We start from the raw sequence: 15,813 nt of genomic DNA, 5'->3' as shown, positions 1-15,813 counted from the left end.
CCAAAACTCCTCCAAGACAAACCACAGATGTCCCTTCCACCCACGTCTTTGGTGCATGCCAAAGCCTGCTAACTACGACAATGAGTGCCATGGTACTGGCACTCATCTAGGAGGGGAGTAATGTTAACCCTTAGACAAAAAAGGTGAAAAATCCAAAAAATCTAAAGTAGAAGACAAGGCCAAGGCAAAAGTGAAATGAAAGACAAAGGCGTGCCAAGAAAAATATGGAAACACAAGAAGTGCAGAAAATTCCTAAATCAAGGAGAAAGGCGCATAAGAAAAAGCACAAGTTGATACTTTTGTAAAAGAGCACAAGGCACACCATGATTTATTTTAAGAGCATCGGGCTCTCACTCATGCAAATTGTAAAGGTAGATGGACGGTAGGAAGGAAGCTAGGAAGATAGGACAATAGGAAAAAGGGCCTAGGCCACGACCGGCCATGTAAAAAAGGGGATAAGGGGATGACCGCCCAAAAGGGATTTAGGGTTTTATATATAAAGTTAAAAAGTGAATGAGATGCTCATTCTTGTATGTGGCCAAAAGTAGCTCTCCTCTTCTTCTTGTTCTTTCTTGCTTGAGCTTGTGCTTGAGAGAGGGAGTGTGAAAGTATGAGGGACTGAGTGTGTGAGGGTGAGGGACTATGGTGGAGAAGCTCTCCATCTTCTCCTCTCTTATTGTCTTCTCTTTTCTTCTCTTATTTTGCTTGCAGCAATGGAGCTTGGAGTGTGGAGCTTGAGGATCGAGCTTACTTGAAGCTTGCACTTGGATCATGGAGCAACTGGAGTGCTCGGGAGAGGAGGCAACTTGATGGGCATGGAGGTAAGCTCACTACACTCGTAGAGAGAGTAGCATCTTGGCTATGTGAGAGGTAGCCATTAGCACTCGGCTTGAAAGGCTTGAAACAATAAGCAGTCCGTGGATCTTAGTGGCTGAGTGTGAGCTCCCAACACTCTCAACATAGGCAATTAACAATGTAGAGTTTCAAATGGGAGGAGAAACTACCAAAAAAAATTCGAAGTCATGCCCTTAGGAGTTTATGAGCACTACCTTTCAGGTACGGACTCATTAGTTCCTAATCATGCCAATATACATTGTAGTGAGTGCCGCGTAACATTCAAGAATATCTTTGGGAAAATGGTTTAATCACTAGTAGGGAGGTGGAGAAAATATAGAATCCAACTAGCCAAAGCAAGCAGAATCCTCAAAGGAACGAGGAAAGGGCTAAAAAATTTATTCCTACCACCAAATTTTCTTAAGGACTCCCTCTTCACTATTTAATTATGCTAATTAATTAACTATTTTACTTGTTTTTCCATTTATTTTTCTCAATAACAATCAATGAAATTAGTGTGAAGAGCACTTGATTATTATTTGGTGCATTCATATGCACAGTTGAGACGCTAGTAGTTGAAGCTAGGTCTACACGCATCCGATGGTCCCACCAGATTCACATGATTGTGTGGGGGCATCGTTAAAGAAATGAAGGGGTAGTAGAGATAAAAGGGATGGCCTTTGCACCGCATCCACTCCATCACGATGGAGGGGGTTAAATATGCTTGCATGACTTGTTTCTCTTCGCCTTCTCTCTCTCTCTCACTCGTTTGTGGACTCATGGTATCTTTTTTTTTAAATATTTAGAGGGGGAGTATCATCATTCATTTGACACAAAGGGGGAGGAGAGTTCTTGTATCGACGAAGAGGAGGGAAGGATGACAATGTGTCAAATGGGAGGGGGGTTATTTATTGGCACAAGGATAGGGAGATATGATATATAGGGCAGGGGGGTTTTAAATCACAAAAGCTGGGGGGAAACGTGACAAGGAGGTGGGAGGGTGATGTCATTTGATGGTGGCCTTTATGGCCACCCCCTTTCCCCCCTATTATCCCCCAATGTAAGGTTTTTCTTTTTTATAAATAAACTGAATAATAAAATTATATAGGTACACATGTGTATATGTATTTTCATTTTTTTCTAAAAATATTTACTAACTATTAACAAATGTTTGTCTTCCTGTTCGCTAATTGGCCCGTTGGTCATGTGTAGACTAGAGAATTCTGTTTCTTCTCTTTTCCAATGTTTGAGACATATTGGTCTCGGTGACTTGATAATTTATTTATTTTTATTTTTCATTTATAATTGTATATATTACATTCTCTTCTCGTTAGAGAAGTTGATATGTCCTTATCTCAAGAGAAACTCGGAGTGGTCTCTCTAGAGAATAGATTCATCAATCTATGTTACATCTTCTTCGGGAAAATATTTCCATTGTGCAAGATATTTCCAAAGCATATGGTTTCTAAGGGCCTTCTCCCTAACTTCTAGTACTCTTTCAGGCTATACCTCAAGGACTCCTTAAATTGTCATTACAATATATCCGTTTATCAACAAGGACATGCTCAAGGTTTGGGATATAGGACTTTTGGAGGCTTACATGAAATACATTATGGACCTTGAGATGAGGTGGAAGTTGTGTAGTATCTAAGCATTTTTTCGTAAACACTTGATAATTTTATAGGATCCACAATATATTGGATTGAGTTTCTTGAAATATTCAAGAGATAGTGAACTTTTCTTTGGTCACACCCTTATGAAAACCATATCTACCTTTTTGAAAACTCGAGGGGTCCTTTTTGGGTCTACATAAGCCACAATGTCCAACTCTACTCAGCCCCTCTCATAGGATCTTCTTTCTGACATCCAGTTGTTAGAAATGTTTTCTTGTGTTTGCATAGGTAGGGTCTCCAACTCTACTGGGCTATTGTGTACCTCCCACAGGATCTTCTTTTTGAGATCCCAGTTGTTAGACATGCACAGCCTATGTTGATACTACAAGAGCTCTCCCTCTCATGGCCATTTTTGAACTTAGCTTTGTCCTTGGGGGTTTTTCCTTCACATTCATCTTTAATTCAAGGTATCTAGGGTCTCTAAGAACTTCCACAATTAGAGCCTCCAATATAGGATTTCTAGGAATGAAGATAAGACTTGCAAGAAAAATATGATTTATTGGTTCCTCCAAGAGTAAGGAATTAAAAAATGGTTTTTGACTAAGAGCATTATCCACCACATTTTCCATCCTAGGTTGTATTTGATTTCAAAATTAAACTCTTGAAGTACTTCAATCCATCTCCTTTGCCTCAAATTGGGATTTGGTTGGGTGAAAATCCACTTGAGGGTTTTGTGATTGATCACAAACATGAATCTTCTCCCAAGCAAGTAATGACATTGGAGCTTTAATGTGCAAATTACTACCAAAATCTCTGGATTATGTGCAACATAGTTCTTCTCATAAGGTTTGAGCTTGTGGGAAGAATATGCTACTGGGCGAACTAGGCAACCTTCTTGGGTAAGAATACACCTAAAAACCATAATACTAGCATCATGGTGACCTCAAAATCTTTAGAGAAAGTGGATAGCTTCAAGATAGGGGGAGTAGTGAGGTGCTCTTTTAGTTTATCAAAACTTTTGTGCTCTTGTATTCTCAGCATTGGTCAATCTCAAGGACATTATTGTAAATTCATACCGGCCATACTTGGTGTTGGAGGCTATTTTTGGGAGTTCTATTAGAAGAGCTTCATTTTCTTTGCACACTTAGGGGAGAAACAAATGGGTTGCTCCACAATAAATAAGAATCTAAAAATTAGTACTTTGAAAAAATGCAACAATTTGAACAATAGAAAACTTATGTCCCACACCTTGGTTATTCATGGACATGTATGAATCCTTCTCCACTTCTTTTGTGAGGGTCCAACTCTTCCCCTATGATATCATATACGTGTCCTTCAACTTCATGTCCCACACAATCCTTACTCCATTTCCATGCCCTCTATTGTTGAAGTTTCCTCCTCTTGGAGGTTTGCAGGGAGCTTTGGTATTGGTATTGGTATTAATCCCCTTGTTAGGATGTTGAGCTCAAAAGTGGCCAGGTTGATTACATTTGAAGCACCATGGTTGACTTGCTCAATTACTGTTGTTATGGTTGTTGGAAATATTGGCATAGCATCCATCACAACACCTATGTTGTTGGTTCACAAGAGCTCGTTTTGGATAGGAAAACTTGTTATCATTTTGATGGAGATTGGAACCTGTTGTTGTTCTCAGGGAGAGTAGCTATTAATGGTTGTGCCCTTATTAGAGAATCTTCCAAATCAATAGGCCTCATTGCCTTGAGTTGGCCATTGAGAGGATGATTGAGCCCTTGGCAAAAAATGGCCTATATACTAGCTCATGGACATATGGGGCACATATTTCTATAGAGTCACAAAATGGGAGTAATATCCCTCTAAGGTCATCCTTGTTACTTCAAACGGAAAATTTCATTCATCTTCAAGTTTTGATAGGTAGGTTATAGATATCAGTCTTTGGATTGTAGCCTTGATTTGTCCCCAAATTAGAGTTATTGTGGCACCACTAGTGGGCTTATACTATGGGTCTCAAGTATGCAATCATTGCCTAATTAGCCACAATGGTTCTTGTAAATAACAAAGTTGTACTCTTCCATCTACTCAGCATTGGTTTCCATCTTCGTCCTTTCTGCATTAAATTTGGGAGGCTTAACCTACTTCAAGAGGAATTCCTTTGTTGGTCATCTATCACATTGGTGGATGATAGAAGTACTTCGAAGATTAAGTCCTCTTAGTCTTGTGACTACTAATAAAGAAAATTTTTGGTTATTGCATAATGTAATTTATTTAGACTAGACTATAGCATTATCATCTTTGGAAGACATTAGGAGGTCATGTTATCTCTTTATAGTAGTGGACTTGTATATCCCAATGTCTTTACAATTTTCTAGATTTTTCAATTACAAGTGTTCATTATACCTCCAAGCATTTACGATAATAGAGTCATGGTTGTTGATAAATATTTTTAATTTAAACCATTACTCATGGCATGCCTAACTTGATCAAGATGTAAGATTTATGCTATGGAGTTTTTTATACAAAAGAAAAAACAAACTATAGTTTTATATTAATTTCCATGTTGCAAGTTGTACAAAAAGTTTAGATAGGGCAGATATACAAGGTTCAAACATTTACACCTTGGGTATCCATAATGTAGGAGATATTTTGAATGGATACACAAATTTTAGATAGGGTAGCTATACATGGTTCAAAAATTTACAGCTCAAGTATCCATAATCTATGTGTATTTTGAATAAATACACCACTTTAGCATGGAACAATGTAGAGCATAAAGAAATAAACTGGAAGATTGCTCATGATATTGAACCCTAGATATTCACTCGACAAGTTTCTTTGACCTCGCAATTATCAATACGAGATTGATCGGCCACAACTATACTACTCAATCGGATGACTCTAATGACACGAAGATAAACTCATTGGTTTAGGGTCATCATTTATCCATCTCTGTGTGCCATAATATTTGTGTGGCTTTGATTAAAAATAAAGAGTCGCACTAGCCAAAGTCTTTTTAGCCATCATAATCTCCATAAATCATATTCTATACTACTCGTCATGTCAACATGGATGGCAGAGTGGGTAGGTGTCAACCCCTACCTACCAAGCATGAACTTGGGAAAACCAAACAGTTGGAGGGGTAAAATGTAGCTCCATCATGTGAAATATCTTCTCTCTCAAGGTGAAGCTACATTGAGATCTGGTTGATAGATTGCAAGAAACAACTTTTGAAACTATTGTAGCTCCACCTACATATGACCAAAAAAAGTGAGAGGAGGAATCACCTTCTAGAGCATTATTTACTTCCCAATTTTGATTTTTCTTATACCAATATCTAATTGATTAATTTATTTTACATACTTTTATTTTCACCCTTGCTGAGTTGAGGACCTCCTTATATGATTTGAGTTTACCTTTTGTTGATGCCAAGAGTTTTTGTACTTATATATTGTGATAATTCTATTAGGTTTTGGTTGCTGCCAAGTGATTGCTTATTGCGAGTTTGCATTTATGAGTTTCTAGTCTCACTTGTCTTTCGGGGAAACGTAATTTCTAGGTATTCACATCTGCCCAAAACATTCCTTGAGAATCCATAACCATCCTAGACAATTAGTGGAATTATCACTTAGCTTCCACCATCATTCTAGATCCTCTTTTTATTCCTCAACATTTTCCAATTCTCTATTATTTAGAAAAAAAAATTGTTAACTCACTTTGATATCATTTGGGATTTACTGCCAAAAATGCTAGCTTAGGGTAATGTTTAGTAATCATTTAGGGTCCTTCCAATTATCATCATTTGAACTATAGCAAAATTCACAAATTTTGTGAATTAGAAGGCCATGAGTCTACCTTGCAATGAAGAGCCTAGCCTCAACCCATGAGGATTAACCTGAGGGAACTCTAACAACATTCTGATGCTCAACTAGGATGATCACATTATAATTGGTTGAGATTGAAAGCCCACAAATTGCCACACTTGGTTTAAATCGAGTGAGAGATGAGGGGGATTTGGACTCCACCCCTCTACCCATAAGGCAAAATATTGACTTTGACCCCCTAAAATGATGCTTAGTCAGATCTAAAACAATGACCCTAACAAGCCTTCAATCAATTGTAATCTTATTTTCTATCAATTAGAAAGCACCTGACTAATCCGATCCACCTAGCCTTAAAGAACTCCCAAAAGGAGGGAGACACTCATCCTCCTTCAACACATGCGATTGGTATATCACATATGGAAGGTTTCCCCTTATGGCATAGTGAGAACCAACAGGCTCTGGTTGATTTTGGTAATGCTCGCTATTAACCAACAGTCCTAAGATAGGCTAGAAATTTGTACAAGTGTGATATGATGGCATTGGAAGTCTAGAGTTTATGAGCAAGGGTAATGGTATTCTATTAGGACATACTTTTTTTGTGATAATTATAGCTTTGATAAGTAGTATGGGATTATACCTATCCCAAATATTAACAAACTATTATTTGGAAAATAATTACTTTATCTGCTTTTGTGTTTGTGCACCTAATGGAAAGTGTAATAACCCTATGTAAAGATTAATTAATGAAGCTGATTTTGAATGTCACACAATATTCATAGCATACCCTACTTAGATGTTGGTTAGACACTTGTGGATAGACAAAACTACCTCAAGTGTAGAGCCCCAATGAGACCTTGGGGAGGCATGATGCTTACTAATTTTGTCCAATATCTAGGATATGGACTAGATTTAAAATGAATCATGGTATAATCACCACCAAGGATTTCCAAACCTTGCATTTGATTACTGTAGAAGCTACCATTCTTTTCCAATCATGTTAAGAGATTACAATACTTCTTTTACAAAGAGATTTATAAAGCAAATCATTGATATGTAATTCACCTACTTTTTGATTGTATCATATCCCATGGTTCACATTTCTTTTTTTCTTTATTTAGTATTCGTCAAAGACACTAAGTTGTTAACAAGGGTTATCGATGCATTTTGTATAATTATTTTTTGATTGATTTATTTACTTATATAATTTCATTTGCCTTGACCTAAGTTTTGGTCCTCTAGTTCATTGAAACTTTTAATAGGATTTTAGAGTCTAATTTACAATTAACCTATTAAATGGGTATTTTAATTTATCCATCATTCAAGATATTGCACTTTTATAAATATTTTTTTCTATCTATAACCTTTATTTTTAGGTTTTCCAACCTATCAATTAATCAAATTATTTTTTACATAATCTAATTATTTTAAATTATTGATATTTTTATATTATTATTTTAATATTGTAGTATATGTATCTCTTAATCTTACTAATAAAAGAAAGGAAATGATTTCAAACTATCTTTATGATGATTAAAAAAATACTTTATTCCTATAGTTAAATTTTGTTTAGGGACTACCTCTTTGATTTTCACTAATGCTAAATTTTGCTTATGGACTACCTCTTTGATTTTTAATAATGATAGATAATTAATTGCTTTATTAAAATTTTATTTTATTATTTCAAAAATTAATTAATTAAATTAGTATGAAGGGCACTTGATTGTTATTTGGGGTATTCATATGCACGGTTGAGACATTAGAGGTTGAAGATTATCCCACTACATCCAAAGATTCTATCACATTCACTACTTGCATGGGGTCATCATTAAGGAAATGAAGGGATAGGAGAGATAAGACGGATGGACTCCATGTCACATGCTCTCGTTCGAGGGGGATAAAACATAAGTAAGAAGTACTATAGTGCTAAATACATGTGCCTGCTCTTAAAAGAAACTACTCAATATTGATTTTTAGCATGCCTATCCATAAAACTGTAGTAAATCAGCATGTAAGAGACTGTCGAAGCATCCAAGGTGTACATAGATACATACCACAATGCATGCCACGCATCTATCCACCATTGACAACCCACTAAAAATAAGGGGTGTAAGATGTCCAAATAAAAAGCAAATCAAGCCCACAATCATAGACCTTTGCAATGATATATATGCATAAACCAAAAAAGCATAAGAGAGTTTCCTACTAACTCAAATGAACCAAGTTCTGTCGAAGAAAATACAAGTACTCCCACAAGAAGTGAATTCAGAGTATGCAAGTAGCAAAGGAAGCTCAATGCATAGATGTCATAGCATTCGAGTGCCCAAAGTACATCGTGTATACATCTAGAAGCATATACCTTCAATAAGTCTTGAAGCTCGCAAGTGGAAATCACTGAAGCAAACTACCATTGCCCAGATGCAACCAATCTAGCTCAAATCCAAGGTGTAGAAAAGATTCACTTGCAATCAAGACACCCACAACAAGACAAATACCATTTTCCATCCTCTAGGCATGATAGGAGTATAATGTTCTTTTATTAGCATTAACAAAACACTATTTCCCATTTTGCATGACATACACATTCAAGAGAACCTCTTTCACTTAATCTATCTTTACATTGTAGGCAAGGATGTCATATATTATGCTACTTGGTAGACATCGCTATGAGAGTGGAAACATGGGAAGGTAGAGAAAGTGATTAGTGATGATAAAGACTCTTAATTGAGACATGTTGTAGGCATCCACACATGCAAGCCTTGTAAGAGGGAAGACGCATTGCGATGATGCACCTTTAGAGAAAAGCAAGAAGAGACATTGGAAGATTGAGCAAGAATGCATGGACTATTTGAAGGCTACTAAGGCCATAGATATTGGTGTGTCAGAGGTCAAGAAGTGGCTTCATATGGATTAGCTCTCCAATATACTGCAATAGGGAGAATGCTCATTATTGAATCTAGCAAGCAAGTCCATAGGGTAGTGGCTAAATTGTGACTAAAACTCTGGTAAGGTGTTGTACATGCTCATTATTCCTACCCTACTAGGCATCCTTGAACCTGAGCATGAGGTGTGTATCTTATAGGATAGGTGTCACAAACCACATGAGTTTCTAGAGATTTTAGGCATGATGGGATCTAAACACATTGTTTAGCTTTGATTCTCAGCCTTTTTGGGCACATGCTATCATTGCAAAGAAAATGGTACTTTGTAAGAGCATGTCCCTAGAAGATACCTTAATTGAAAATGCTTGAGAAGGCTAAAGTTGAAAAGAATGGTAAAAAGCAAACAAGAAGGAAGTACATGAGAAAAATAAAGGCCTTGCATAGTAGATCCTTAAAAGTGGAGATAGCAACAATAGAAGGTCAATGAAGGAGTGAGATGACAATTTGAATGAGTTGATCCAACAAAAGGGCAAAGAGCTAGTCAACAAAACCAAGGAAAATCTTGACCCTAAGTACAATATATAGAAGGAATAAGACTCAAGGCAAAGTATCCCTTAAGAAATTGGCTAGGATTCTTTTGGTGGATAGGGAACGTTTATGTTCCTATTGATGGAAATAAACAAATGTTATTGATGGTGCAACTAGATTATACTAAGGGGGGAAAAAGAGTTTGTTATGATCAATAACAATATATTTATCCTTAATTAATGCAATGTTAAATTGAATCTAGAAAAAGTGTTTACATCAATCCACTTCATTGGGCACACCACACAGCTAGTGGGGCACACTACATAGTTGGTGGGAAAATTTGCCTTAGCTATACTTTTATCAAGCCTTCTAAGCAACTTTATGCATCAAGTTCTTTCTACCCAACCCTTTAAAGCCTTTCAAAATATTTTCTTTGTAAACATGGACATTTAAAAGGATGTAAACTCCAGCAAAAACTAAGTTATTTTTGAAGCTCCATATGGATCTAATTGCAATAGCTCAAAGAACATTTTGTAGATAGGCCAATCCATCATTCAATATTTAATTGCAATAGCTCAAAAGAACATTTTGTAGATAGGCCAATCCTTCATTCAATCTACTTTGCTTCCATGTGTATGTGTGGGTTTGGTAGGAGGCCTGTTGACTAGCATGCATTGTGCATTCATTTGCATGTCACAAGGTGGTCCTCTTGTCATGCATTGTGCAAGTGTGTCTATGTATGTGTAACACATAATTTTGCCACACAATCATGAGTCCATGAATCAATCAAATGTTTAAACTTCAATCATAAATACAAGTATGCATATACTCACACCCACATCCATTACTGGTCTTCAATGTTCTACAATGTGATTTTTTATAAACACACTTGGTACTATGTGAGATTTTGTTTGTGAGAAGGGTCTCTATTCTAATACATGTTATGCTTTCATTGTCTCTATCTTCCTCTCGACTCATTTTTGCTTTTGGCACTATAATAAATGATCATTGGTGGCTAGACAAGAAATTGCTAAACTAGAGAGCTACCGAAGGATGTAATCTCTCACAGCAAGTGACTAATAATATTTGATGTCAATGGTATAGCCTTGAAGAGCTAGATAGAACCACCACCAGAGTTGGATTTTGCATTGCCAACAACTGAATGCAAACCATGCATTGTGTGTGTCAACAACCACTTGTATTGTGTAGTGAGGCCTAATGTAGAGAGAGTGCTCATCTCTTTGAGCTAGAGAGAAAATATTATGACATGGTCTTGTTGTCGAAGGCCAAAGCTGGTGGAAATCTTGAAAATTTCCTTTCCCCAGTATTTCTATAAAAGGGTACTATTTAAAGGTATAACTTGTATAACTTCATGTGATGTTCAAGCTTCATGTTGTTTACAAGTATAATGGCATGATGAGTTCTCTGATCTTTAATTTTTTTAACATACATATTTCAGTAGAACTATTGACGAGTGACTACCTTCTATTCATAGCATCTCGCATATGCTAGATGAGGTTGATAATAAGCATGTGCTCCTAAATCTATTGAGGAATATTTGATTAGAGAACCCAAGTTATAGAGCTAGCATAACATTTCTTATAAACAATTGTAGATACAAGTCTCTCAAAAATGAATATGAGAATTAACTAGCTATCATATCATGTGAACCTACATATTATGACCCAAGATACCCATTGTACTTGCAAGACCTAATTCAACCTTGCTTGATTGACTAGATTGAGATGCTTATCTAACACCATATAGTCACAAGCACCCATTGTTTGATTTGGAAGATGATACCTCTCCACTTGTTTTGTTGATTATTTCATTCAATGGGAGGGATACTCCTATTGATTTGAACCCCCTAACATTGAGTGATATATTATAACATGGACCACATTTTGTATGTGTGACTTTATTGTAATGGAAATCCAAATGTTGTGTTCATAGTCTTATCCAATGAACTATCTTTGATGTGTTTCTAACATTATCTTTGATGTTTATAGTCTTATTCGATGATAAAATTGGTGTCTTGGCATGTCTCTTTTGCTTTTTTTTAATTTGTATAACTCTGGCTTGATACCATAGTGGTACTTCACATTGCCAACTTTGGTACTACTATAGATACCAAATGTGGTAGTAAATAGTACTAAATTCAATATTGCAATGCAAAACTAATAGTAACATATTGGTATTATATCATCTATATTTTTCTTGAGCTTTGCTAATTTATATTGGGATAGCTTATAGATGGGTCCTAAAGGAGATTGAACTCCTTTTTATAAATCTATTGCAAAATCATAAGGTCCGTGTTCCAATAGCGTGTCCACATTCTTCTTTTCAAATACATCCTTGAACTCTACATATTCAGTTTTGGGAGTGTGTCCCAAGCTTTCGTCCTTTAGCTTCTCCATTGGAATTGCATAAATTAAAAAGGATGGATTCTTCTTTGCTTGATGCATGAACACATTTTGCCCCACTTGGTCAAGCATTCTTCTTTTGATTATTTTGCACTGCCCTTGGTTCAACCTTTCTAGATCTCCAATTGATGTCAAAGTTATGTTATTCTAGCCAAGCTAGCCCAATAACAACGGGACTATGTGGGCAATGGATAATGTTGATGAATATATTTCATGCCTGACATCTTCCTTTCTACCGCCCGTGTGTCCTTACAATTTGCACAAGAGGGAGCCTAGCACTCTTCTACAAAAGTTTTATGGGCACCTTGCATTTAAAAATGTATTTTTGCCTTTGACCTAGCTTTTGAGACTGCCCTTGCGCTTTTGGCTACTTCCCTTCCTGCTTCTTCCTTTGTGTCTACATTTGGAGTTTTCTTGGACTTCTTTTTCTCCATCTCAAACTAGGGTTAACATTACCCCCCTCCTAGCCCCGTCAAGTACCAGTCCCATGGCATTGATGGGTAAGAGCTGGAAGGTGGGATGGGTGTAGCCAGATGGCTTTTTGAGTTTGTATACAAGCCCTTATTGAGGATAGTATTGGATGGATCTATTCTTTGAAATTGAAGATGGTGTTGGGACACGGTCCTTGATGCTGACGATGGGTGGATCTGTCCTTTGAAATTGAAGATGGTGTTGGGGGGATCCTTCTTGGAGAATGGCAAATGGATGGATCTATCCTTGAAATTGATGATGGTGTTGGATGGATCCCTCTTCGTGCCCTCCAAGGTCGATAAAATACTATCTTAACCTACGAGACAAAGTTGTATACTTCCTAAGGGGTGTATTTACCTCTCCATATAGTGCATAGTGTAGGTGCCAATGGAGCTAGGAGTTGGGTCAATGAGCCTCAGGCAAAGCCTATGGTGTTGTCCCACACTTGAGGACCCAGTTCATGCATTGTTGTAGGTGTGGTGTGCAGCTTAGGGAGATAGGTCTAGTGTGACCTCCTTAGGTATGTCCTGCCCTTGATGTCAGGTGATCTCCAGCTTTCTCCTTAATGACTCAATGGCCTCCTTTTCCTTAGATTGTGTGGCATCCAAGAGAGTATGGAGGAAGGCGCATTGTTAGGCTTCCAAAGTCACTTGTGCGGCCTCTGCCCTGCTCTCTACTAACACCATGTCACCTTCTGCAAGGGCTAGCTAGTGTGCTAAGTCTCTTGCCCTTTCTTCACTTTTGTCCACCCATTCATCTACTTTTTTCTTCATTTATTCCAAGCTTTTGTTGTGCTTGTAGGCTAACACCCTTAGTCTCCTCTCCTGTTCCTAGATTTCTCTTTCCAAGCGTTGTTGCTCTTTGAGCTCTAAGGCCATCCTCTTTTCCAGATCTTTTATGTGCTTTTGGTGCCATCAACTTCTCTCTTCTTCTACTGTTGCTAGTTGCTCCGCGGCATTTTGTATCTTTTCATTTTCCTTTTGTAGGTCTTTATACAGTACTACCAGCTCATCATAATGGCATTATAGGCTCTTGAGGCTTTGTGTTTCCACTACAAGTTTTGCTTGCCATCTCTCTTCTTCTCCTCCCTTGGCCTCGAGCTTCTCCTTTAGCTCCTTTGATACATGGCCACTTGACGGGTTCTTTTTAATTGAGAGGCTACCATCGTCTCCCTTTTGGCCTCTAGTTCAGCTACAGCTATTTTCTTGTCTTCTTTTGCCCGTTCCAACTATGACAAGAGCTCCTGCACATAGTCCTCGTAGTTTGTAGACAACAACAATGCAGTGGGACTAGTGGTTGTAGATGCTTCGATCTTCTACCTTTTGGGGTCCCATCTGGATTCCGCATCCACAAGAGTTGCTTGTGTTTTTTCTCTTGTCATGGGGGTTCCTCTATATGCGCCTTGAGTTGTCTCTTTATTGACAAGAAACTACACCCAAGCCACAAGATTGATGGCATCCAGTATGGTAGAAAAGCCTTGGGTGGGTGCAATGAGCGGGGTGGCGGGCACTAGGACGAGTGGGATGAAATTGATTAGATCCTTGCCCTTGCCCTTGATTATTGGGGGTGGTAGGTTTTTGGGTGCTTGGGAGCTTGTGCTTGGGCCTTCGCATTTGGGTGGAATCATGGCAGCCAGCTCTTCTTCCCTTGAAGATTGCTCCACTGAGAGGCGGCGGATGGTGAGGGCTATGTCTTCTTCTATCTTGCTCCTTAACTCCTCACCCTACTACTCTGCTTTCCTCCTCCTTTCCTCTTCAGCCTTCCTCAATTCCTCTTTTACTCTTTTCGTCTTCTCCTTCTCTTCTTTTTCTTCTTTCTTCTATACTTTTGGACTCCCTTTGGGCTTTTGTCATCAGCATATCTGCTTTTTCTTTCTTCCAGCTCTCTTCTTCGGCCTTCTTTTCTGGAGCCTTTTTCTTCGATTTCTTGTCTCCTCCTCGGCTAGATTGTGCTTGCCGCTCTCTTTCTTCCTCACTCACCCTCCTTTCACTAGACTAATTCTATTTTTGGTGCGGAGGGGACATGTCTTCTTGCACTTCCCCTAAGGCCTCTCTAATAATGGCCGTCAAGACTCCTCCAAAGCCAGTGGTAGAGGCTTTTGATGATGATGACCTCCTAGCTTTAGGGGCCACTACTACGGGTCTTCTGCCAGCCAATGCTTTCACCAACATTTCTATCATCTTCCTTACAAAGCCATATAGCTTCACCTTGTCAAAGGACTTGGCAACGATACTCTCCAACATTGGTACATTGATCCAGCTCATTATCAAGTTATACCTTTGGCTAGAGAACAATGCATACACCATTTTGGCCTGCAACTGGATTTTTGGATCATAAATATCATCCAAGCCGATACCATCATTAGTGTTGACCATCACTTTGTCCATTCCTAGCATGGCATACACGTCTCTCTTCGGCTGTCTTTCCACCTTGTTGGCTAGACCCAATGCCTTCTCCACTAGCTCAGTTGTCAACTCAATGTGTCTAGGCATGTTTTTAGCGGTCCATCAAGAGACAAATCTAAGTGACCTTGCTTGACACTCCCATGGAATGTTACAAGGTTTGTCGCCTAGGATTTCTCGACTCCACCTCGCAATGGAACGTTTGCGAACAAACCCACTGGGATCGACCTGAAATTCAGGTTTCTAGTGGTCAAGGTCTCCTAATAGAATTCTAGCATCAGGTCTTGGACATCTTACTTTACACAGACATACCCAAGATGGAGCAGATCCATGCCGCACTTGGTTCAAAGAGAATGGGAAACGAGAGGGGTGCGTCACTCAACCTCTCTACCCATAGGGCATAGTCCCATTCTGGTCCCCTAAAATAGTATGAATTGGGGTTCTATCTTAACAATCCCTAAGGGTCAAATGACGATAAAACCTTGTGAGCAGCCTCCCAGTTCTCTGGGACCACCCTGCCCAAAGGACAGACCTGTTAGGGGTTCCATCCACCCGCTTTCCTCAATAGGCATTCTTTAGTTACTTAATTAGGTCCCATGACATTTATGTGTGACATTTAAAATCAGCTTCCTTAATTAAGCCTTTTAGGGAACATGGTTTGTTCACGTAACTTATAGTGCTAACACAAAAACAGTGCAGGCAGCCCTTTTGACAAATAAGTTCAAACAACTTCCTTAACTTATCTTCAAGTTAATCTTTGTCTCCTTCCCATAGGAAGAAATTATATATCCCCTCTACCTTCTTTCAGAAGTACCCGATTCAAATCACATGGCACCAAAATTTCCATCCTTTATCTAGAATAGAAT

This window comes from Lygodium microphyllum, chromosome 17 (genome assembly GCF_053477565.2).
Source record: "Lygodium microphyllum isolate KBCC chromosome 17, Lygodium_microphyllum_v1.1.10, whole genome shotgun sequence".
Lineage (NCBI taxonomy): Eukaryota > Viridiplantae > Streptophyta > Polypodiopsida > Schizaeales > Lygodiaceae > Lygodium > Lygodium microphyllum.
Note: the sequence above shows the minus strand (reverse complement) of the source record.